The sequence below is a fragment of the Schistocerca cancellata genome, chromosome 2 (assembly GCF_023864275.1).
Source record: "Schistocerca cancellata isolate TAMUIC-IGC-003103 chromosome 2, iqSchCanc2.1, whole genome shotgun sequence".
Classification (NCBI taxonomy): domain Eukaryota; kingdom Metazoa; phylum Arthropoda; class Insecta; order Orthoptera; family Acrididae; genus Schistocerca; species Schistocerca cancellata.
The window spans coordinates 433,147,508-433,174,349 of record NC_064627.1 but is presented as its reverse complement, the minus strand read 5'-3'; the positions used below and the strand labels follow the sequence as shown (position 1 = coordinate 433,174,349).

The window sequence follows — 26,842 nt, the reverse complement described above, 5'->3', positions numbered from 1 at the left end:
CTCGTGCATCGTTGTTTAGAACAGAAATTAGAAGTCCACCTTTCCATTCAATGCATGTAGTGTACGGTACATCATACGACGGCACAGAATTGTGTTGGGTATACATGAGCCAATTTATGCAATGACAGAAGCAGTTGTGCAGGCTACTTCTGTAAAGTACACTATCAACCAGTTATAACTAATGATTATCTACTCACATTGTTAATTGCTAGAATTATTTACAGAGTTTTTAAAGTAGGCAATAATGTGCATTAGTAGAAAAGCAGCTAATCTGAAAAAGATGCTTGTTCTTCCTCATGTTTTATCTTTCCATCTACCACCTTATGCTAACTATTTGTGTAAATTGACTGACTTTAGTGAATGCTATTGGCTGACTATACTGGTAAAACTACAATATTTTTTATTTGTTCATTAGTATTATCCAGAATTAATATACTTGAGCTCAAATAGTTTCATTAATTGTAGGAGTATTGGGTAGTCATGTAACCTTTACTTTATAGTTGAATTTCTGGGGATGCTCAATTTCTTTCCTGGTGCCTATCTGGTAAAGACTTCAGCATCAAAATATAAAACTTTGTTCTGAACCCTAGACATAGTCATAAAGTCCATTTGAAAACAGTGTTTACCTTTAGTATTGTAACTTTTAATTTTACAGTTCATCCTTACTATTAATCACAAAAATTGGTAGGGATGAAATGTATGGGTATATGAGTGCAAGAATCCCAAAGTCTCTGCAGTAGCTTGTCCTACGAAAAGTACTTCAGCAGTCCAGTCTCTAGGACAACATACTGAGGGAGAGAGAGAACCATGTGTATAGTAGCCAGAATTAAGCACTTAAACAGTTAAAGCAACAAATTATTATTAATTTGTTTTAGGAATTTTAAACTTCATTTTATGACTCCATGAAGTGTTCAGTATTGTTTCTAGTGCACTTTTAAGCGTTGGCTAGAGCCAGCCCTCTGCAGTAAATAAAGCTTTCTCTTAGTGGAAAAATAGATTTTAATCCAGATCCTATCTAACCCCTGGTTCTCTTAACTTGTGCTGTAAGTTTTTCGGGCACATTTGGCAGAAAAACTGGATTTGCAGTGTTATAAAAATTAAACTTTAGATTTAATGTTAATGTTTATCCATGATAAGCTTGTACCCATATTTCAGTCAGTGAATTTTTTCTAAATACAATGACTGAGTCAGCATTTTCGATTTTTAAAACGTACTTTCCCTTCTGTTGACTATAATTGTCTGCAGCTGACTGTTGTGGACAGAACTCTTGTGATAGTTGACCTCCAGTGGCGTAGTGGTGGTCGAAGACTCATCTTCTTTCTCTGCAGTAGCGTACAATATTTCCAGGGTGTCCACAGTGGAAACATAACGGCATGTTGTCCTATGTCCTCCAAATGTGTATTATTCTGCAGGGCGTTATATTTGGTGGGGGAGTTGGTTGTATCTGCATTGATAAGATGCTGGGTTGTTGTTTGATTGCTGCAGTATAGATCAGAGTTGGCTGAGACCATTCTTACTCCCATGTTCGAATGGTGGAAAAGATTGGTGCTAAAAATCTATACTCTTCTTCTTCAACATTCCTCTTGGTGTATGGGTTTGGAATTCATAGCTGCGCTCTCTTGCTTACTCAGTCTGACAGTTCTGGCTACCATAAACTGCTGCACCGTGTTACTTGATTTATGAGAGATGTGAAGTCATGGTGGTCTTCCACAACTGCTGCAGGAACCAAATTTGGGGTTCAGTCATACTTCTTTCATCCATTTCTTCCCTGTTGTATTTTCCCAATGCGTTGGTACCACTTGAAGAATTCTTTGGTAGTTGTGACATTCTTTATCAGAAGAGCTCGATACAAGTCTTCTGCGACTCCTTCAATCAAGTGTGGGATTTTGTTGAATTCTGTCATATTCAGTTCACAGTCTGGTAAAGGGCCAGAACATTCTGTTTATGGGACTGTGTCATTTCCCCCATGACAATGAGTCCTGTTCTTCAGTTGTTCTTCTGATAAGTGATTTGCTGTGACTGTCACCAAACATTGTTTTTCACCTTGGTCCTGTAATGGAGCTCCTGCTGTATACTTTCATCCATTCCATCAGGTCCTGACCAGCATCTCTGGAAAACACTGATGGATGTCTGATATGGAGTTCGTGTTTTGGAATCCATTGTTTCCTGAATATTTTGACCTTGAGAATGATGTAATGGTTGTGTGGTTCCTGTTGACATAGGCAAAGAATTTTACGTTGCCCAATTAGAGACACGGCAATGCAGATGTTTCGAAGTACCTGGTGTCTGTGCCAAAGAATGTCACATCGTAACCACAGTCAAGTCCAGTCCGAAAGCAGGCTCATCACTGAAGTACAATACTTAGCACTGAAAGTATGTTTGTTTTAAAGACCAATGTACAGGCAGAACTGAACTCCTGCATGAAGAATCCTGCCATTTATACAAACATCAAGTATTACAGAATATATTAACATGAGAAATTTCAAGAATCCTCCAGAAATGACAAATAATTGCTGGTGATTGGGTCTGAACTGGTATCCTACAGCATGCCAGCCAGCCACACATTCTGCTGCAGTGCAGCTCATGGAAATATTTTACTTACACAGGCCAAACATGATGTCAAACTATTATGACAACTTTCAGTTATATTTTTTTTTCATATGCTCAGTGACTGCATTTAACTGCAGATTCCTTCTTGGTGTGGAAATTGAGTCAGTACTCCATCACTTCATTCTGTTAAGCTGAAGAAATATCTTCTCTTATACAGCTTCAACTTATTTTCTGCTCTGAGTATAAAAGCATTGATAGTCTGTTAAAAAGGAATTTTCTTGCACAACCCAATTGTTGTCATACCTTCGTGTAATCATGAAACATGTTTTTGATCGTAAGTACCTGTTTACTTTCTTGATTGCTCTTTAATTTTCGAAATACCAAAGAACTCTTGTGTTACTCTTGAGGAGGATTACCAGGTTGGTTGCACCAATAATCACACCCATTTAACAATAGTTCATTTATTAACTGTAACACATACAAGGATCACAAAGAACTAACTTGAACATGGCAGAACAGCCAAAGATAATGCTTAGAGTCCAAAGATGGACGCATATCAATGTTGGTGTTCGATTCCATTGGCGCCACATAGCACCCCCCCCCCTCCCACCCCCTCCCCCCCCGCCATACAGTACGGAGTACTCTTGATAGGCCGGGTGGGGGGGGGGTGACTATGGCGTCAGCAGGGGTGGTCTGTGGGAGCCGGACCACGGTCAGCTCGACAGTGTCGTTGGGGAGCTGTGTGGGTAGATGTCGTGAAGGAAGGTTCGGCCACCAAACCTGGAAGTTGTTGAAGCAAGCCGGGCATCGTGCTGGTCGAGCGGCGACAGGTAGGCCAGCAGTTTGCGGGTGGAATGGAGCGATGACAACAATGTCTCCGGTGGGCGTGGCGAACACACGAAGCATGCCCAGGTCGACATCGGACGGGAAGGAAACACATTTCACCAGGTGGCAGGGAATGGTGGAGGTTGTGTCATGAGCACTGGATGAAGAGAAACACATGACGAACAAAATATAATTGCGCAGTATTATTGAGATGTCGTGGATTATGTCCGGGGGGGGGGGGGGGGGGGGACAGCCACCACCAACACCTCAAGCGAGGGTATGTTCAAGAAAGGGGGGTGTGAGATACCTTGACAGGACGAGGCAGGCGACGGTGGAGAGGTTGAAGGGACCGGCAAAGGGCCCGGTGGCGAGGGCGTGATCGTGACCTACGATCACGCCCTCGCCGCCGGGCGACGTGGGGAGCATGTGGTCACTCGACGGAGTGTGTGAGACCGGAGTAGAGGGCGAGGTTGGAGGAGAGCTCGACGATTGGAGCTGGAAGTCGCTCGATCAAGTGTGTAAGTCCGACATGGAGGGACTGGTCGGAGTGTTGTGAGCCACGGCAGTGAGTGGAGTGGTCGTGGCCTGAGGGGGGGTAGAAGAAGGCTCGACATGAGCAGGCTTAAGACTGTTGATAGAGACTGTAACAGCTGAATCTTTCACCTGGATGTCATAGGTATTGGCTGAGTGCCGGAGAACTCGGTACGGGCCAGTATGTGGAGGTTGGAGATGAGCACAGACAGTGTAATCTCAGAGCATGACATACTTGTAATTGTCCAGAGATGACGTGAACCTTAGGGCAGGAATGGCTGGTGGACGGAGGGATATGGAGGTTGATGAAGTGGCATCTGACGCGGTCCACAAAGGCAGGTAAGTCAGACTTAGGGAGAGAAGCGGAAGGGCTCACAAGTTTGCCAGGGAGAACAATGTTCTGGCCGTATATGAGCTCGGCTATTGTGCCTTTGAGGTCTTCCTTATAGTTCGCACGAATGCCGATAGCACAAGGGGAAGGGCCTCCGTCCATAGAAAGTCGTGCCATCGGAGAGCCACCTTGAAAGTGCAGTGCCAGCACTCGACTAGCCCGTTCCTTTGCGGGTGATATGCTGTGGTATGGATGCGGCGGATGGACTAAATGTTACAAATCCCGTTGAGCAGGTCCGACTCAAATTGTCTGCACTGGTCAGTCGTGACGATAGCTGGCCATCCGAAACATGATACCCATGACTCGACGAAAGCTCGAGCAACAGTTTCTGCCGTAATATTGGGGAGGGGGACAGCCTCGACCCAGCGAGTTGTTCGGTCGATAGACGAGAGAACATAATGAAAGCCGTTAGGGGGAGAGAGGGCCGACAATGTCAATGTTAATATGCTGGAAACGCCCAGGAGGGACCGGAAAGGCGCCGAGGGGGGGTGAAGTGTGCTTGTGAACTTTGCAGCATTGGCATGCGACGCAGGAGTGTGCCCACTGCTGGCAGTCCTTGTTGACATTTCTCCACACAAAGCGCTCCGCTACGAGGCGGGCGGACGCACGAACACCGGGGTGGGCTAAATTATGCAATGCGTTGAAGACAGCTCGACAGAGCATGGTTGGGATGAGGGGGCGTAACATGCCCGTACTGTCGTCACACCAGATCACACCAGAAATCCCAAGGAAGGTGGTGCGGATGAAGTGTAGTGAATAAGTAGAGTCTGAAATCGGGTTTTGTGTTTCCTTGTCGGTGGGTCAGAGGTTAGGCAGTTCAGAGAGGTCTAACAGTGAATGGATGGCATCGACTCGTGAAAGGAAATCAGCAATATATTGTCAGGACCCTTTATGTGTCTGACATTGGTGGTGAACTGAGATATGAAGTCCAGGTATCCAAATCGACGAGGAGGCGGGTCAGCTGACGGGTTTGTAATGGCCGCAGCCAGGGGTTTGTGGTCCGTTAAAACATAGAAAGAGCGTCCCTCAATGTCAGTCTTAAAATGCTTAATCGCTTCGTAGACCGCAAGCAACTCCCTGTCAAACGCAGAATATTTCCGTTGTGCATTGGTGAGCTTGCGCGAGAAGAACTGCAAGGGCGAAGTTTGGCCGTCGATTGTCTGGCTAAGGACAGTGCCAATGGCGATATCGCTCGCGTCTGTGGTGATGAAAAGCTGCGCATTTGGATGAGGATGCACGATGGTGCAGGCCTTGACAAGAAGATTTTTTAGGGCAGTGAAAGAGTCAGTCATAGCAGGGGTCCATGGAACGGGCCGAGATCCAGAAGGATTGGTGCCTGCCAAGGCGTCCATCAGTGGAGCCTGAAACTCCACAGCCTGAGGTAGATGTCGGCGATAATAATTAACCGTCCCCAGAAAGGGCCGGAGCTCTTTGAATGACGAAGGTCTGGGTAGGTTTAGTATTGTTTGTACTTTCTCAGGGGGCGGTGAAATGCCGTCGGCAGAGACCCGAAAACCAAGAAAAGTGACAGCGGGTTGATGTAGCTACAATTTGTCCTGGTTGGTCTCGATGCCTGCTGGCACAAGTGTTCATAACAGTTTGCACATGTCGAATGTTGTCCTTGATGGAGGAGCTGAACACAAGAATGTCATCAAGATATGCAAAGCAGAATTTTAGATCGAATAGCACTTCGTTGATGAAGCGTTTTTCAGACCAAAGGGCATGAATTGAAACTGAAATAACTCGATTGGGGAGGTGATTGCTGTCTTCTCAATGTCTTCAGGTGCCATGGGGATCTGGTGGTAGGCCCGTTTGCAATCAATGACAGAGAACGTGGTCACACCTGTAAGGGAACTGGTAAAGTCGCCAATGTTGGGTATGGGGTAGGTGTCCATAATTCTTCGTGTGTTTAGTCGATGGTAGTCTCCGCACATGCGCCAAGACCCGTCTTTCTTAGGTGTCATATGTATGGGTGTAGACCAGCTACTGGCAGAGGGTTCAATGACGCTGGAGCTTAGTAGTTCAGAAATCTGATTTTTAAGGTCGGAGCGGCACTCGGAACAAAGTCAATGTGGTTTATTGGAGATCGGGGGACCTGGCGTGAGGCGAAGCCTGTGAACCGCGCCGTTGGTGACAACGAAAATGTTGCCGGTGGGACCGGAGGCGGTTTGTTTACAGTGTGTGGCAGGCGGGGGCGTGGTGTTCAGGCCACTCGGCGGATCCGACGGGAGCCGAGGCGGCGAAGTGTACCAGGAGTCAATGCGACAAGATGGCCGCCGGCCCAAAGCAGTGGCACCATGGTCGGGTGAGCTCGGAGAGTTCGTGAGCCATTAGTGAGACCATTGTCTGAGGGCGCGGCCTGTGGCAGCTCGCTCGCGGGCGAAACGCTTGGCGCGAGTGCACTGTTTGTGTTGTCAGTGGCGGTCGCATGGAAGCGCGCAGGAGCCGAAGTTGCATAGTTTCAGGTGCTGTCTGCGAGGGGCGGGCTAGGAGCCGTCAGTTCGGGAACACGTGATGCTTGTGACGCATGCGCACTTGTGTCCGGCCGAGTGTCAAACGCTGCCGTGTTAGGAGGGTGTGGCCCTGCGGAACTGTCAGTACACATTATGGCAGTCTTGATAGCACACTTGCGAGGGGTAGTGGGAGGTAAACACATGGAGGCTCGATTGCTGGTATTGCAAGCAGAATCGGCGCACTTACTGACCTTGCTTTGCCCTTTCTGATCTGATTATAAAAGCATTGATAGACTGTTCAAAAGGAATTTTACTGCACAACACAATTGTTATCATCCCTTCATGTAATCATGAAACTTGTTCTTGATCATAAGTACCTGTTTACTTTCTTGATTGCTCTTTAATTTTCGAAATACCAAAGAACTCTTGTGTTACTCTTGAGGAGGATTACCAGGTTGGTTGCACCAATAATCACACCCATTTAACAATAGTTCATTTATTAACCTTAACACATACAAGGATCACAAAGAACTAACTTGAATGTGGTGGAACAGCCAAAGATAATGCTTAGAGTCCAAAGATGGACGCATATTGACAGTGTCGATTTCATCGGCACCACACTCTCAACCTAATGCAAGTCCTTTCATTTCAGTGGTTTTTGTGTCAGTGTTATAGTCTCCTCAGTGAGAGTTCCTCTCAAGACTAAATGGTCACCTTTCCCCTTCAAAACTTTGATGTGACAATCAAGCATCAAATGTTATCATCGTCATCTTGTTTTCATTGCCTTCATCATCTCTTTTTTGTCCTTGGTCTTCACACTTAATAATTAATATAAAAATGACCCAAGGTTGGTTTGAACACCATTGCTTTAATAAGCAAGATATTTAAAGTGGTATGCCCTTGCCCTTTACTGACCTGCACTGATTTACTCAACCAATTATAGGGGAACCTACAGTTTGACATGGATTCCAAACAAAGGTGCAGCTTGGCATTTTTCACATTAACAAGTGCCATGAGAGGTGAAAGAAGTGGTAAGTGACAGAAAAAAAATCCTAGGCCTGACTAGAAATCATATTTCAGGTTGTTGGATCCACAGTTTAGCACTTACCCACCGAACCACACCATTACTAACATAAGGTGATACAAAAACAAACAGTTTCAAGGCTTAACATGGTTTTGAAATGAGGTGGAGATATCAGCACAAATTTGAAAGCTTGTGTCAGAAATTTAGAAAACCAAGAACTGCAAACATTAAATGACAAATATGTCACGACTTGGTATTTCTGACTATGGTTAGAAGACCTTTTCTAAGGACTTCTTCAGTGATGGAATTATAAACAAAATGTTAAAAATGGAAACTCGTTGCTTATATTTAAGATTTAATTTTAAATCATCAAAGGTGACTGAAAAACAGAACAATTAATTATGTGTTTTATATGACCAGTATAATTTCACACTCTTCATTATTCCCCCAGTGCTCTTACTCCTATCTGCCTGGCATCAGTTTCTGGGAGCTTCTTTTTTCACAGAGTTATTTATTTTTTCAGCTTATATCCTGAACTCCTTATTGCCTTTTGATCTGAATTGTGCTACCCCACAATATTACAGATATTTACTGTCTGACATAATTGTCTACAGTATCTCTTAATGACAGCACTTGTGTTTAGCATGTGGAGGTACTGTGTTTGATTTCTAATGAGGGCATTAGTTGAAGAAATGGGATGAGCGCAATGGTAAACCACCCCAATAAAAAATTCCATGTGGCAGCAAAGCAGTTTGAGTTGGAACACAATTAAGCCATGCTGTACACAAAGTGGACCTACACAGTTGTGGTTGATGTCAGTTACTGTGCTTGCATACCCATATGATGGTTCCTAAGTCTTCAATCCAGAGACTGGTTTGATGCAGCTCTCCATGCTACTCTATCCTGTGCAAGCCTCTTCATCTCCGAATAACTACTGCAATTCTTCAGAATCTGCTTAGCGTATTCATCTCTTGGTCTCCCTCTACGATGTTTACCCTCCCAATACTAAACTGGTGATCCCTTTATGGCAGGGCGGGTTTAGAAATTTGTGCATAATGTTTGTTCACTGTCTTTGTCATAGTTGTTGTTGTGGTCTTCAGTCCTGAGACTGGTTTGATGCAGCTCTCCATGCTACTCTATCCTGTGCAAACTTCTTCATCTCCCAGTACTTACTGCAACCTACGTCTTTCTGAATCTGCTTAGTGTATTCATCTCTTGGTCTCCCTCTATGATTTTTACCCTCCACACTGCTCTCCAATGCTAAATTTGTGATCCCTTGAAGCCTCAGAACATGTCCTACCAACCGGTCCCTTCTTTTTGTCAAGGTGTGCTACAAACGCCTCTTCTCCCCAATTCTATTCAATTCCTCCTCATTAGTTATGTGATCTACCCATCTAATCTTCAGCATTCTTCTGTAGCACCACATTTCAAAAGCTTCTGTTCTCTTCTTGTCCAAACTATTTATCGTCCATGTTTCACTTCCATACATGGCTACACTCCATACAAATACTTTCAGAAATGACTTCCTGACACTTAAATCTATACTCGATGTTAACAAAGTTTCTCTTCTTCAGAAACGCTTTTCTTGCCATTGCCAGTCTACATTTTATATCCTCTCTACTTCGACCATCATCAGTTATTTTGCTTCCCAAATAGCAAAACTCCTTTACTGCTTTAAGTGTCTCATATCCTAATCTAATTCCCTCAGCATCACCCGACTTAATTCGTCTACATTCCGTTATCCTCGTTTTGCTTTTGTTGATGTTCATCTTATATCCTCCTTTCAAGACGCTATCCATTCCGTTCAGCTGCTCTTCCAGGTTCTTTGCTGTCTCTGACAGAATTATAATGTTATCGGCGAACCTCAAAGTTTTTATTTCTTCTCCATAGATTTTAATTCCTACTCCGAATATTTATTTTGTTTCCTTCACTGCTTGCTCAATATACAGATTGAATAACATCAGGGAGAGGCTACAACCCTGTCTCACCCCCTTCCCAACCACTGCTTCCCTTTCATGCCCATCGACTCTTAGAACTGCCATCTGTTTTCTGTACAAATTGTAAGTAGCCTTTCGCTCCCTGTATTTTACCCCAGCCACCTTCAGAATTTGAAAGAGATTATTCCAGTCAACATTGTCAAAAGCTTTCTCTAAGTCTACAAATGGTAGAAACGTAGGTTTGCCTTTCCTTAATCTATTTTCTAAGATAAGTCGTAGGGTCAGTATTGCCTCATGTGTTCCAACATTTCTACGGAATTCAAACTGATCTTCCCTGATGTCAGCTTCTACCAGTTTTTCCATTTGTCTGTAAAGAATTCATGTTAGTATTTTGCAGCTGTGGCTTATTAAACTGACAGTTTAGTAATTTTCACATCTGTCAACACATGCTGTCTTTGAGATTGGAATTATTATATTCTTCTTGAAGTCTGAGGGTATTTCGCCTGTCTCATACATCTTGCTCACCAGATGGTAGAGTTTTGTCAGGACTGGCTCTCCCAAGGCTGTCAGTAGTTCTAATGGAATGTTGTCTACTCACGGGGCTTTTTTTCGACTCAGGCCTTTCAGTGCTCTGTCGAACTCTTCATGCAGTATCATATCTCCCATTTCATCTTCATCTACATCCTCTTCCATTTCCAAAATATTGTCCTCAAGTACATCGCCCCTGTATAGACCCTCTATATACTCCTTCCACCTTTCTGCTTTCCCTTCTTTGCTTAGAACTGGGTTTCCATCTGAGCTCTTGATATTCAAACAAGTGGTTCTCTTTTCTCCAAAGGTCTCTTTAATTTTCCTGTAGACAGTATCTATCTGACCCCCAGTGAGATAAGCCTCTACATCCTTACATTTGGCCTCTAGCCATACCCGCTTAGCCATTTTGCACTTCCTGTCGACCTCATTTTTGAGACATTTGTATTCCTTTTTGCCTGCTTCATTTTCTGTATTTTTATATTTTCTCCTTTCATCAATTAAATTCAATATTTCTTCTGTTACCCAAGGATTTCTACTAGCCCTTGTCTTTTTACCTACTTGATCCTCTGCTGTCTTCACTACTTCATCCCTCAGAGGTACCCATTCTTCTTCTACTGTATTTCTTTCCCCCATTCCTGTCAATTGTTGCCTTATGCTCTCCCTGAAACTCTCTACAACCTCTGGTTCTTTCAGTTTATCCAGGTCCCATCTCCTTAAATTCCCACCTTTTCGCAGTTTCTTCAGTTTTAATCTACAGTTCATAACCAATAGATTGTGGTCAGAGTCCACATCTGCCCCTGGAAATGTCTTACAATTTAAAACCTGCTTCCTATATCTCTGTCTTATCATTATATAATATATATGAAACCTTTCAGTATCTCCAGGCTTCTTCCATGTATACAGTCTTCTTTTATGATTCTTGAACCAAGTGTTAGCAATGATTAAGTTACGCTCTGTGCAGAATTCTACCAGGTGGCTTCCTCTGTCATTTCTTACCCCCAATCCATATTCACCTACTACGTTTCCTTCTCTCCCTTTTCCTACACTCGAATTCCAGTCACCCATAACTATTAAATTTTCGTCTCCCTTCACTATCTGAATAATTTCTTTTATTTCATCACACTTCTTCAATTTCTTCGTCATCTGCAGAGCTAGTTGGCATATAAACTTGTACTACTGTAGTAGGTGTGGGCTTCGTATCTATCTTGGCCACAATAATGCGTTCACTATGCTGTTTGTAGTAGCTTACCCACATTCCTATTTTCCTATTCATTACTAAACCTACTCCTGCATTACCACTATTTGATTTTGTGTTTATACCCCTGTAGTCACCTGACCAGAAGTCTTGTTCCTCCTGCCACCGAACTTCACTAATTCCCACTATATCTAACTTTAACCTATCCATTTCCCTTTTTAAATTTTCTAACCTACCTGCCCAATTAAGGGATCTGACATTCCACGCTCTGATCCGTAGAACGTAGTTCCCACCCGGAGATCCAAATGGGGACTATTTTACCTCCGGAATATTTTACCCAAGAGGATGCCATCATCATTTAACCATACAGTAAATCTGCATGCCCTGGGGAAAAATTACGGCTGTAGTTTCCCCTTGCTTTCAGCCGTTTGTAGTACCAGCACAGCAAGGCCGTTTTGGTTAGTGTTACAAGGCCAGATCAGTCAATCATCCACACTGTTGCCCCTGCAACTACTGAAAAGGCTGCTGCCCCTCTTCAGGAAGCACACATTTGTCTGGCCTCTCAACAGATACCCCTCCGTTGTGGTTGTACCTACGGTACGGCTATCTGTATTGCTGAGGCACACAAGCGTCCCACCAACGGCAAGGTCCATGGTTCATGGGTGTAGTATGCACTACAAAAGTTCCACCTACCTCAGTATGGCCCCTGATCACCAGATCATTTCTCTGCATACACTCCTGGAAATGGAAAAAAGAACACATTGACACCGGTGTGTCAGACCCACCATACTTGCTCCGGACACTGCTAGAGGGCTGTACAAGCAATGATCACACGCACGGCACAGCGGACACACCAGGAACCGCGGTGTTGGCCGTCGAATGGCGCTAGCTGCGCAGCATTTGTGCACCGCCGCCGTCAGTGTCAGCCGGTTTGCCGTGGCATACGGAGCTCCATCGCAGTCTTTAACACTGGTAGCATGCCGCGACAGCGTGGACGTGAACCGTATGTGCAGTTGACGGACTTTGAGCGAGGGCGTATAGTGGGCATGCGGGAGGCCGGGTGGACGTACCGCCGAATTGCTCAACACGTGGGGCGTGAGGTCTCCACAGTACATCGACACTGTTGCTCCTGGGGTATCGGCGAGGACCATTCGCAACCGTCTCCATGAAGCTGGGCTACGGTCCCGCACACTGTTAGGCCGTCTTCTGCTCACGCGCCAACATCGTGCAGCCCTCCTCCAGTGGTGTCGCGACAGGCGTGAATGGAGGGACGAATGGAGACGTGTCGTCTTCACCGATGAGAGTCGCTTGTGCCTTGGTGCCAATGATGGTCGTATGCGTGTTTGGCGCCGTGCAGGTGAGCGCCACAATCAGGACTGCATACGACCGAGGCACTCAGGGCCAACACCCGGCATCATGGTGTGGGGAGCGATCTCCTACACTGGCCGTACACCACTGGTGATCGTCGAGGGGACACTGAATAGTGCACGGTACATCCAAACCGTCATCGAACCCATCGTTCTACCATTCCTAGACCGGCAAGGGAACTTGCTGTTCCAACAGGAGACGTGTCGTCTTCACCGATGAGAGTCTCTTGTGCCTTGGTGCCAATGATGGTCGTATGCGTGTTTGGCGCCGTGCAGGTGAGCGCCACAATCAGGACTGCATACGACCGAGGCACTCAGGGCCAACACCCGGCATCATGGTGTGGGGAGCGATCTCCTACACTGGCCGTACACCACTGGTGATCGTCGAGGGGACACTGAATAGTGCACGGTACATCCAAACCGTCATCGAACCCATCGTTCTACCATTCCTAGACCGGCAAGGGAACTTGCTGTTCCAACAGGACAATGCACGTCCGCATGTATCCCGTGCCACCCAACGTGCTCTAGAAGGTGTAAGTCAACTACGCTGGCCAGCAAGATCTCCGGATCTGTCCCCCATTGAGCATGTTTGGGACTGGATGAAGCGTCGTCTCACGCGGTCTGCACGTCCAGCACGAACGCTGGTCCAACTGAGGCGCCAGGTGGAAATGGCATGGCAAGCTGTTCCACAGGACTACATCCAGCATCTCTACGATCGTCTCCATGGGAGAATAGCAGCCTGCATTGCTGCGGAAGGTGGATGTACACTGTACTAGTGCCGACATTGTGCATGCTCTGTTGCCTGTGTCTATGTGCCTGTGGTTCTGTCAGTGTGATCATGTGATGTATCTGACCCCAGGAATGTGTCAGTAAAGTTTCCCCTTCCTGGGACAATGAATTCACGGTGTTCTTATTTCAATTTCAAGGAGTGTATGTAGATACGGTTCAGACAGTGTTAAAAGCAGCATTTAAAAAAAGTCGCTGTCAGTACTTACGTTTGCAAAGTCTGCGTAAACTCTGGTAGCTGTAATATCTTATAACAATTTTTGGGTTGAGGATAATTGCTTCATCTCTTTAGAAAAATGTCAAAATTCTGCAACAATTTCTTTTATTTCTTTAGGTTCAAAATAAAACTTGCTATCAACCTGTATTTAATTAACGAATTATATCGCTGTCCTCAGCTCACAGTTCAGACAACCCCGTACACACACAAGGCAGCCAGGAATGTATTTAAGTCCAACCCAAATTATCACACGATTTACAGTCATTACTCTGCTACAGTATACGAGTTTCACATTTGGTCCTTTTTCAGTGGATATCTAATAAAGAAATTGCTCACCAAATATTCCATAGACGAATATGAAACATGCCACGTGGAATTTTACAAAGGCCAGAAGTTCACAAGTGGTTCTCTTTCCAACAAAACAATCCAAAAACTAGCAAACTTCACAAAACTGTCTGTAAATGCAACTGCTGTTACGGCCACACAATCTGGAGACAAAAAGCCAATTATTTCTTCATTTTACACATAATAAAGACGGAAGCGTTCAACATGACGTGCACGTCCGAAAGCTGACTAGCGACTCACTCACTGCCGTTCCTTCCAGGTCCTATAACTACATGCAATATGTGGGAAATGCTTAACTCTGATTGGTTGTTCAAAATGACCAGCCAATCAAAACAGTCCTTCGAGTTCTTTTTCGCTCTAAAACTGTCTTACGCCAATCAACATTCACAGCTGCATTTACATCACTTCATCACGCAAATATTAGTAAAATGTTTAACAAAACCAAATGAAAAGAAAACTAATCTTGGAAAAACTTTAGAAAACTATTACTCTGTAAATGGTCATTCTGGCTGCCTCCTTACAAAAGCAAGTACACTTAGACATACGTCATCAGCAATGTGGGGAAAACACAGTTTTCCCATGACACAGTTACGTAGTGCTGTACATCATATAATATTGAATCTTTACGTATGTCCCAGATACACACTCTCACTCATTCTCATTTACCCACACTCCAACATATTAACTAAATAATAATCTTTTCTGAATTTTATATTACGAAAAATGAAAAGTAGTTAATGTTTTTTAATTGTGAAAATCTACATAAATTGTTCTGTCATTTTGTGAACTTCAGTAATGATTCTAAATGATACTAACAGACAAACTGTTATGAACCCTAACTGACTTTAATCTTACAAGTGTTGGTTTGGGGTGTTTTAGGTAATTTTCTGTAACTATGAAAGTATGCCAGCTAGAAAGTTGAGATTTTTACACAATCTTCTTTTTAATAACAAAGGACAGTTAATTGACTTTTAACTAAATTGAATAATATTTAATATAGTTTATTTAGATTCTTAGGGGCTTGAATATTCTGTTGCTCGAACTGACATGGGTACTGCTTCCCACGGCTAGGCTAGCGACAGGTGCGAATGAGGCACACTAAGATACAAGCGGCTGTTTCTATCACCGCCAATGGCTCCAAAATTATGAGCAGTACTCCAAGTTCACCAAATGCTATTGCGTATTGACTCGCGACATTACATACCCCCGAAGAACCTAAAATTTCTCTTGAGTATATTTTATGGTTCTTATTGCCGTAAATGTTATTTAAGAATGACTTCGACAGCTACACCGGCACATAAAATCTAAATTGTTCTTACTAAAATCTATGTTGAACTAAAGTCTCTCTCATGTAAACAAAATATCTAAGATTATGGTATAACATTATATACAGTTGCATAAATAGTCAACTCTTTTAATGCTCTCCCTTGTGGGATCATACTTTTCCCCTGACCAAATTTATTCAGAACTTCTATTTGTTTTCTTTTTCCCCAATATTCTTCCAAAAATGCCTGTTTAAACTCCACTAGACTGTCGTATTTATCTGAAGCTAAATTACCCCAGATTGTAGCTTCTCCAATTAGATTATAGGTGATGAATCCAAGCTTTTGCTTATCATTCCATTCTTCAGGCAAAATATCCTCAAAATCACTCCAAAATTCCTTTGGATGAACATTTTTACTGGGATCAAGTTTCAAAAATTGCCTATGATTTAAATACGCAATTTCAGATGACTCCACGACACCATTAGATACCACACAACCATTACTGCTGTTAACATTCTGCTCTACTTTGGTTAGTGCATTTTCATGGTTGCACAATTGCTCATTCACACTGGTACTGAATTGCTGGATGTTAGTTTGTATGTTAGTAATCTTACTAGCAGCTTGCATACCAAACTTTGCACACACCTCTTTTCCTTCTTTTATTTTTTTGCTAATACAGTGTGACTTTCCTCACAGTGATTTTCTACATTATGGACCTGTTCATTAACTTTGTCAAATTCTAAATGTAACTATTGCTTTGACTGTTGCTTGTCCTCAGCAACTTGCTCAATCTGTATAGTTAGTTCACTTTTTACTGTCACAATAGCAGTATTACATTCTTGCCTGACCTGATTAATGTCACTTTTAACATTGTTACTGAACAAAGTCAGGTCGTTTTTCCAAGAATCTATCAGATTCAAAATTTTATCCTTCATTTTAGCATCCATTCCTATTGACAAGTTAGTAATCCCCTGATCAACTTCAGTATGTAACTCATTTATTTCAGAACTTAAGGAAGTTTTTATATCTGAATCCATTTTATTCATTTTGGTATCCATATCTGTACCTAATTTATTCATTTTAGTATCAGTGTCATTACCCATTTTATTAATTTGGTGTCAATATCAGTACTTAATGAAGATTTTATATCTGAACCAATCTCCTTCATATGTTTGTGAATATTCTCAAACATATCTGAAGCACTGTCTTTTGGTTCACAAGCCACTGACATTGGTTCCTGTTTCATTTCTTTAACAGTAACAGGTATGTATTTAGCATCAGCTTCCACCGCACTCAGTTCATTATCTACACCATAGTTAGATGACATTGACTCAGGTAAACCACTGTCCTCTGTTTGTGATACATCAAATCTGAAATGACCTGTCATTTAGCTAAATCTACCTTCAGTTTCTCATCTATTATTTCCTGATTGTTTTCAGCCATTCTGCAAATTTTCTTGACACACACACACACACACACACACACACACACACACACACACACACACACACTCTACCACTACTTATCTTTGGCCTCGTCTGGTAGACTGCATGGTGAGATGAAACCGCGGGTCTGTCCACCAAGCTCTGCCGAGATTCAATCCGAATACGGGCCACTGCTTCCGCCAAGGCCACCAACCGCTCCAGATGCCGGTCCGCTGCAGTAGAAACTCTATATCTTATAGTCAGCAGTTGCCGTTGAAGTCTGCCACCTCATTCCACTGGCTGCTGATTCTTAACGAAGGTAAATTTGCACACATATCTGTTGTCCTACTATAGTTCCTTTTTACACACACGTGTGACTACTTCCAGATTACACTTAACACTGCTGCTTTTATTAAGTTCATACACATCTATACTTTATTATTGTTTTTCCCAGCCGATAAAGCACCAGTTGCGGTGGGGTGGGTTAGAAATTTGTGCGTAATGTTTGTTCATTGTCTCTCGTCGTACTGTGCACTACAGAAGTTCCACCTACCTAAGTATGGCATCTGATCACCAGCCCATTTCTCTGCATACATAGATACTGTTTAGTTGGCGTTAAAAGCGGCGCTGAAGAAAAATTCCGCGAATACTTACATTTGGAAAGTCCGTGTAAACTCTGGTAGCAAACTATCCTGTAATATCTTATAACAATTTTCGGATGGAGGGTGATTGCTTCGTTTCTTTAGAAAAATGTCAAAATTCTACAACAATTTCTTTTATTTCTTTAGGTTCAAAATAAAACTAGCTATCAACCCATATTTAATTAACAAATAATATCACTGTCCTCAGCTCACAGTTCAGACAACCCCGTACACACACAAGGCAGCCAGGAATGTACTTAAGTCCAACACTAATTATCACACGATTTACAGTCATTACTCTGCTACAATATACGAGTTTCACGTTTGGTCCTTTTTCAGTGGATATCTAATAAAGAAATTGCTCACCAAATATTCCATAGACGAATATGAAACATGCCACGTGGAATTTTACAAAGGCCAGAAGTTCACAAGTGGTTCTCTTTCCAACAAAACAATCCAAAAACTAGCAAACTTCACAAAACTGTCTGTAAATGCAACTGCTGTTACGGCCACACAATCTGGAGACAAAAAGCCAATTATTTCTTCATTTTACACATAATAAAGACGGAAGCGTTCAACATGACGTGCACGTCCGGAAGCTGACTAGCGACTCACTCACTGCCGTTCCTTCCAGGTCCTATAACTACATGCAATATGTGGGAAATGCTTAACTCTGGTTGTTCAAAATGACCAGCCAATCAAAACAGTCCTTCGAGTTCTTTTTCGCGCTAAAACTGTCTTACGCCAATCAACATTCACAGCTGCATTTACGTCACTTCATCACGCAAATATTAGTAAAATGTTTAACAAAACCAAACGAAAAGAAAACTAATCTTGGAAAAACTTTAGAAAACTATTACTCTGTAAATGGTCATTCTGGCTGCCTCCTTACAAAAGCAAGTACACTTAGACATACGTCATCAGCAATGTGGGGAAAACACAGCTTTCCCATGACACAGTTACGTAGTGCTGTACATCATATAATATTGAATCTTTACGTATGTCCCAGATACACACTCTCACTCATTCTCATTTACGCACACTCCAACATATTAACTAAATAATAATCTTTTCTGAATTTTATATTACGAAAAATGAAAAGTAGTTAATGTTTTCTAATTGTGAAAATCTAAATAAATTATTATGTCATTTTGTGAACTTCAGTAATGATTCTAAATGATACTAAAAGACAAACTGTTATGAACCCTAACTGACTTTAATCTTACAAGTGTTGGTTTGGGGTGTTTTAGGTAATTTTCTGTAACTATGAAAGTATGCCAGCTAGAAAGTTGAGATTTTTACACAATCTTCTTTTTAATAACAAAGGACAGTTAATTGACTTTTAACTAAATTGAATAATATTTTTACACAATCTTCTTTTTAATAACAAAGGACAGTTAATTGACTTTTAACTAAATTGAATAATATTTAATATAGTTTATTTAGATTCTTAGGGGCTTGAATATTCTGTTGCTCGAATTGACATGGGTACTGCTTCCCACAGCTAGGCTAGCGACAGGTGTGGATGGGTCACACTAAGATACAAGCGGATATTTCTGTGACCACCAATCGCTCCAAAGTTATGAGCAGTACTCCAAGTGCACCAAATGCTATTGCATATTGACTCGTGACATTACACACCCCCGAAGAACCTAAAATTTCTCTTGAGTATATTTTATGGTTCTTATTGCCATAAATGTTATTTAAGAATGACTTGTTACATAAATACTCAATGGCTAGGGCTTGATGACATACAGTAAATTCTTATACAAAAATTTTTCAATTCTTTTCTCTCAACATTCTATGCTGTAACATTTTCTTTCAATTTAAATTTATAAAACACTCATGAGGACTCGCGACATTACACCTTGATGCTTCAGAATGTGTCCTATAAACTGATCTCTTCTTCTAGTCAAGTTATGCCACAAATTCCTCTTCACCCCAATTCCATTTCTCTACCTCCTCATTAGTTATGTGGTCTATCCATCTAATCTTCAGCATTATTCTGTAGCACCACACCCGAAAGCTTCTATTCTCTTCTTGTCTACACTGTTTATTGTCAATGCTTCACTACCATACAGATATTTTCAGAAAAGACTTCCTGACACTTCAATCTTTACTCAATGTTAAGAAATTTCCCTTCCTCAGAAACACTTTCCTTGCCATAGCCAGTCTACATTTTGTATCCTGTCTACTTTGACCATAATCAGTTATTTTGCTCCCCAAATAGCAAATGTCTTTTACTACTTGAAGTATCTCATTTGCTAATCTAATTCCCTCAGCATCACCTTATGTAATTCGACTACATTCCATTATCCTTGTCTTGTTTTGCTTTTGTTGATCTTCATCTTATATTCTCCTTTCAAGACACTGTTCATTCTGTTCAGCTGCTCTTCCAGGTCCTTTCCTGTCTCGGCCAGAATTAAAATGTCATTGGAAAACCTCAGAGTTTTTATTTCTTCTCCATGGACTTTAATTCCTACTCCAAATTTTTCTTTTGTCTCCTTGACTGCTTGCTCAATACACAGGTTGAATAACTTCAGGGACAGGCTACAACCCTGTCTCACTCCCTTCCCAACCACTACTTCCCCTTCATGTCCCTCGACTCTTATAACTGTACAAATTGTAAATAGCCTTTTGCTACCTGAGTTTTACACCTGCCATCCTCAGAATTTGAAAGAGAGTGTTCTACTCAACATTGTCAAAAGCTTTTTGTAAGCCTTCAAATGCTAGAGAAGTGCTTTTGCCTTTCCGTAACCTATTTTCTAAGATAAGTCATAGGGTCAGGTTTGCCTCATGTGTTCCAGCATTTCTAAAAAATCCAAATTGATCTTCCCCAAGGTTGGCTTCTACCAGTTTTTCCATTTGTTTGTAAAGAATTCGTGTTAGTATTTTGGAACCGTTACTTCTTGAAATGATAGTTTAGTTATTTTCACAACTGTTAACACCTGCTTCCTTTGGGATTGGAATTATTATATTCTTCTGGTAGTCTGAAGGTATTCTGCCTGTCTCATACATTGTGCTCACCAGATGGAAGAGTTTTGTCAGGGCTGGCTCTCCCAAGGCTGTTGGTAGTTCTAAAGGAATGTTGTCTGCTCCCGTGGTCTTATTTCGACTTAGGTCTTTCAGTGTTCTGTCAAACTCTTCACGCAGTATCGTATCTCCCATTTCATCTTCATCCATATCCACTTCCATTTTCATAATATTGCCCTCAAGTCCATTGCCCCTGTATAGACCCTCTATATACTCCTTCCACCTTTCTGCTTTCCCTTCTTTGCTTAGAACTGGTTTTCCATCTGAGCACTTGATATTCGTACAAGTGGTTCTCTTTTCTCCGAAGGTCTCTTTAATTTTCCTCTGGTCCGTATCTGTCTTACCCCTAGTGATACATCCTTACATTTGTCCTCTAGCCATCCCTGCTTAGCCATTTTGCACTGCCTGTCAATCTCATATTTGAGAAGTTTGTATTCCTTTTTGTCTGATTCATTTACTGCATTTTTATATTTTCTCCTTTCATCAATTAAATTCAATATCTGTTGCGTTACCCAAGGATTTCTATCAGCCATTGTCTTTTTACCGACTTGATCTGCTGCCTTCACTATTTCATCTCTCAAAGCTACCCAGTTTTCTTCTACTGTATTTCTTTCCCCTGTTCTTGACAACCATTACCTAATACTCTGTCTGAAACTCTCTACAACCTCTTTTTCTTTCAGTTTATCCAGGTCTCATCTCCTTAAATTCCTACCTTTTTGCAGTTTCTTCAGTTTTAATCTATAGTTCATAACCAATAAATTGTGGTCAGAGTCCACATCTGCCTCTGGAAATGTCGTAAAATTTAAAACCTGGTTCCTAAATCTCTGTCTTACCATTATATAATCTATCTGAAACCTCCCAATGTCTCCAGGCCTCTTCCATGTATTTGCTCTGTGCAAAATTGTACGATGCATTTCTTCTTTCATTCTTTACTGCCATTCCATGTTCACCTACTATTTTTCCTTCTCTTCTTTTCCCTGCAATTCAATTCCAGTTCCCCATAGCTATTAAATTTTCGTCTCCCTTAACTACCTTAATAATTTGTTTTCTCACGTCATACATTTCTTCAAATCTTCATCACCTGCAGAGCTAGTTGGCATATAAACGCATACTACTGTGGTAGGCATGGGCTTTGTGTCTATCTTGGCTACAATAACACGTTCACTATGATGTTCCTGTTTTTTTATTCATTCTTACACTCACTCTTGCATTATTGTTATTTGATTTTGCATTTATAACCCTGTATTCACCTGACCAAAAGTCTTGTTCCTCCTGCCACCGAACTTCATTAATTCCCACTGTATCTAACATTAACCTATCCATTCCTCTTTTTAAATTTTCTAACCTACCTTCCGAATTAATGGATCTAACGTTACATGTTCCAATCCATAGAACACCAGTTTTGTTTCTCCCAATCTACATCTATCTACATCTACATCCATACTCCGCAAGCCACCTGACGGTGTGTGGCGGAGGGTACCTTCAGTACCTCTATCGGTTCTCCCTTCTATTCCAGTCTCGTATTGTTCGTGGAAAGAAGGATTGTCGGTATGCCTCTGTGTGGGCTCTAATCTCTCTGATTTTATCCTCATGGTCTCTTCACGAGATATACGTAGGAGGGAGCAATATACTGCTTGACTCTTCGGTGAAGGTATGTTCTCGAAACTTTGACAAAAGCCCGTACCGAGCTACTGAGCGTCTCTCCTGCAGAGTCTTCCACTGGAGTTTATCTATCATCTCCGTAACACTCTCGCGATTACTAAATGATTCTGTAACGAAGCGCGCTGCTCTCCGTTGGATCTTCTCTATGTCTTGTATCAACCCTATCTGGTACGGATCCCACACTGCTGAGCAGTATTCAAGCAGTGGGCGAACAAGCGTACTGTAACCTACTTCCTTTGTTTTCGGATTGCATTTCCTTAGGATTCTTCCAATGAATCTCAGTCTGGCATCTGCTTTACCGACAATCAACATTATATGATCATTCCATTTTAAATCACTCCTAATGCGTACTCCCAGATAATTTATGGTACTAACTGCTTCCAGTTGCTGACGTGCTATTTTGTAGCTAAATGATAAAGGATCTATCTTTCTGTGTATTCGCAGCACATTACACTTGTCTACATTGAGATTCAGTTGCCATTCCCTGCACCATGCGTCAATTCGCTGCAGATCCTCCTGCATTTCAGTACAATTTTCCATTGTTACAACCTCTCGATACACCACAGCATCATCTGCAAAAAGCCTCAGTGAACTTCCGATGTCATCCACCAGGTCATTTATGTATATTGTGAATAGCAACGGTCCTATGACACTCCCCTGTGGCACACCTGAAATTACTCTTACTTCGGAAGACTTCTCTCCATTGAGAATAACATGCTGCGTCCTGTCAATAACGACATACTCCTGAGTAGTCCCCGCCCGGAGATCTGAATGGGGGATTATTTTACCTCTGGAATATTTTTCCCAAGAGGATGCCATCATCATTTAACCATACAGTAAAGCTGCATGCCCTGGGGAAAAATTACGGCTGTAGTTTCCCCTTGCTTTCAGCCCTTCGCAGTACCAGCACAGCAAAGCCATTTTGGTTGGTATTACAACACCAGATAAGTCAATCAACCAGACTGTTGCCCCTGCAACTATCGAAAAGGCTGCTGCTGCTCTTCAGGAACCCCATGTTTGTCTGGCCTCCCAACAGATACCCCTCCGTTGTGGTTGCACCTGTGGTACGGCTATCTATCTCACTAAGGCTCGAAAGCCTACCCACTGACAGTGAGGTCCATGGTTCATGGCAGGGGGAAGGGGGGGGGGGTGATTCCTATATGCATTTATTTATTTTGCTGCTCTAACAAATTTCTGAGCTTTTGGTCTTATCTACCAAAATTTAGCAAAAATGTCTTTTGTGAAATGTGCTTATCTCTTGTCCTAACAAGAGATAAGCTCATTTATATCATGCAGTACCTCTCAAATTGAGTATGTCTTTCCCAATCACTAATCTACCATTTATGATCTTAACTTATGATTTATAATTACTGATTTCATAACAGGTCTCCTTAATCTTACTAATAAATAACAATACCCGCATGTTGACAGTCACCATCGTGTCCATGTCATTCCTTTCTCTCCAGCTTGATCTCCACTGAAAGTGGATCTGTTCAATGCAGAACACTTGATTGGATATATTCACATCTTTTCCAACAACTGTCTCCAGAAACATATCTCTCATCCCATTTCCAGTAGCCATACTTCTAAAAATCAGTACTCAGATCACTAGAACACACTAACCCTGAGATGATGCAGAGTTTATTTTTGGACATAGTCACTCAAAAGTAAATACCATTCTATGGAAATAGAAGACTGACATAGTGCTCTCCCTATTCATAGAGAATGAAAAAGAGCAAGGACCATACAAAGCAAATTTTCACAATCATTGTTTACACCTTTAGTGGTGTGAAAACTCTCTATAGCTTGACACGTGTTTTCCTCGCTAACATACCCCCTCCCTCCCTCCCTGCCTCCCTCTCTCTCTCTCTCTCTCTCTCTCTCTCTCTCTCTCTCTCTCTCTCTCTCTCTCTCTCTCTCTTTGGGAGACATTTTCAATTGACAACCTGTCTCCTGCAGCAGAATAGTATCTCTTAGACCCTCAAAAAAATTCCAAGAATTATTGTGTTGAAATGGACTAAATTTAAACTAAAGAAAGAAGTGGATTTAGAAATTAGGGAATAACAAATAGGCTTCAGTTTTCCAGATTACTCTTTGATTTCTTTCAGAAAAAAATTGTTCAGAGAACGAGTGCCGTCTGCAATGCATCTCAGGAATGATGGAAAAAAAAAAAAAAATCTTGATGAGTGGAAGAACTTTTCTAAGTTTTTAAATGAGAATCTTGTACCATATGAAACCTGAGTGCCCAGAAGTAGGCGAAACAGTTTATTTTTAAATGATGACACAGATTATCACAGGGAAAGACAGCAGCATAGTCACAGTTGTCATGCATTTATATTCACTGTTTCCTGCCACCTGCTAAACACTTGCAAATCAGCAAGTTAAGTTTTTAGCTTTTTCTGTGTTTCCTTAGTAGTATATTTCTTAAATTCCATGTTTGTTTTTCTATTTAAAGGGTGTAATCTGATGTTTTGTAACTTTAAAAGTGTAAATTTAGACAGTCTACAGTGCGGTTACTATTCATTTGTTCATTTTGAAGAGCCAGCAACTATTTGTTTCTATTAGTCTAGTTCCAACTATCACCTGCTATGCACCTGAAGAGCAGCAAATTGTGTATTTAGCTGTTTCTCTATTTCCATAGTAGTGCTGGGATGGGGAGAACATGTGCCTGCTGTGTGTGAACACAGGAGTAGCTGGTCACAATTCGCAAACAGCTGAAGGTGCTTTAGGCTATGAGCAGCCATCCTCAAGTGGCTGCCTCAGGGTATAGCAGTAGTGGAGCATCTGGCACATTGCTTGGGACACTTCAGGTGATGCTTGTCTTGCCCACAGACTTCACTGCCAAGACACCATCCAATGGACCCAACACAGGTGATCCACTCTCACTGCAGGGTGAGTGGCAAATGCTAACACGTTCACATTACTAGAGATAGAAGGCTATTGTGGGGGTTGGCCATCTCGCCTTGCCCATTCACCCTATGAATGGGTAGGTGGTTGCTCCTTCAGCAGAGTCTGAGCAGGGAGGATTTCAGTTGTAAGGAGCTCCAATGTTAGACACAACATGGAAAGTCTTAGGGAAATAGTGTTTGGGGCCAGAAAGAAAGTCAATGTGCACTTGGTATATCTGCTGGGGTACCTCATCTGAAGTGCAGAGGAAGCCTGCTTGCAGCCATTGAGTGTGCAGGTTACAGTCATCTGCAAGTTGTGGCTCACATGGGCATCAATGATGCCTTTCATTTAGATTCTGAGGCCATCTTAAGTTCGCATGAGTGACTGGCTGCAGTGTTGAAGGCTGCTGGCCTAAGATGTGAAGTGCAAGCACAGCTTTGTGGCGGGACTTTGAATTTCGCTGCACTACACTCATTCCCTCAGATATAAATTATACCGTCGCAGCTGTATGAGCGCTTGACGGCAGAGAAAATATATAAGAAAATGAAGGTACTAAAATTGTAACTCTTTTTGTTTTCTACCCGCTTTTGTCTCTCGAGAGCGGAAGCTTATCTTACTTATTAGCTAGTCTTGGTCGGATGAAGACGAAAAAACTTATTGATGTGCAGACATATTGTGGAAGTTTGTATGATATTTGGAGGATGGAAGCAGCAATGTAAAATACATTGCATTCAGTATCTAGATGGTTTTGATTTGTATACGTCAGTAATTCCTGGACAATGAAATTTATTGCAAAATTTCAGAGCAGCTAAGACTTTTCACGCAGAAATGAAGCAGGAGATTTTTGGAGAACAAGACCTGGGCACCGCACGAGAGAAGACATGTTAACATGGTAAAGGATGAACTCTTATCTACGCCATTTCCCCCTGTTAATCACATTTTGTTATTCTCTGTTCTCTTTCAAATAATTTTTGTAGCGGAAATTGGTTTGACTTTTGCTCAGAAATGCCACAAGGGCCACCCCAATAATAGCTTTTCCGAATCATGAAGTCCGATAACTTTTCCGTAACACGAAGTCTGATTTGCATTTCATTCTTTCCCCTTTTCACGGTCACTAACGATTTTAAAACCCCCATTTTATTCACCATTTCTTCTCACATTTTCAACCTTTTCTTTTCTTCTTTTTTTCTTTCTTTTTTATTAACCGCTACAGCTTGCAGTTTGCATTGTTGTTCCCCGGGGTTGACCGGGACCCATTGGTTTGGAGCCGAGTGGAGGGTCTCAGCCAAAGGCTTCATTGACTTCTTGGCTGCAGATTTCTTTACCAGTGTTATCTGGTGGAGAGTTGTAGGACTCCCCTTGGTAGGTCAGGGGCACACTACACAAAGGAAGCAGCTACCTGGGGAACAGAGTACTTGGGCAGTGCACATGCTTTTTCTCTGGGCTACGTGGTAGTTTGAGATACTCTGATGACTACTCACCAGTTGACACATGGATAGCAAAATCAGACTGCATTCAGAGTAAAGACACTTTGAGTGTCAAAATTTTATCACTAAGCTGTTGAACTATTTGTGACGAGGTTTCCAAATTTACTCCCCACAAGGAAATTTGTCATGCTCAAATTATTCTCAGCACCAAGAGCTGACTGAAACCTGAAGTAGAAAGTTCAGAAATATTTAGCGAGTCGTGTAGCATGTATTGGACACAATAAGAGGTGGAGTGTTCATTGCTATCAACAAAAATATTGCCGCTAAGGATGTTGTCACATACCAAACA

General features: G+C 42.1%; 1 protein-coding gene across 2 annotated transcripts in view; it reads left to right on the top strand.

Annotated features, from left to right (window-relative positions):
- LOC126161908 (glucose dehydrogenase [FAD, quinone]-like) overlaps nucleotides 1-26,842 on the top strand; it is a 181,560-nt gene that overhangs the window by 761 nt on the left and 153,957 nt on the right. The gene's annotated exons all lie outside the window — the stretch shown is intronic.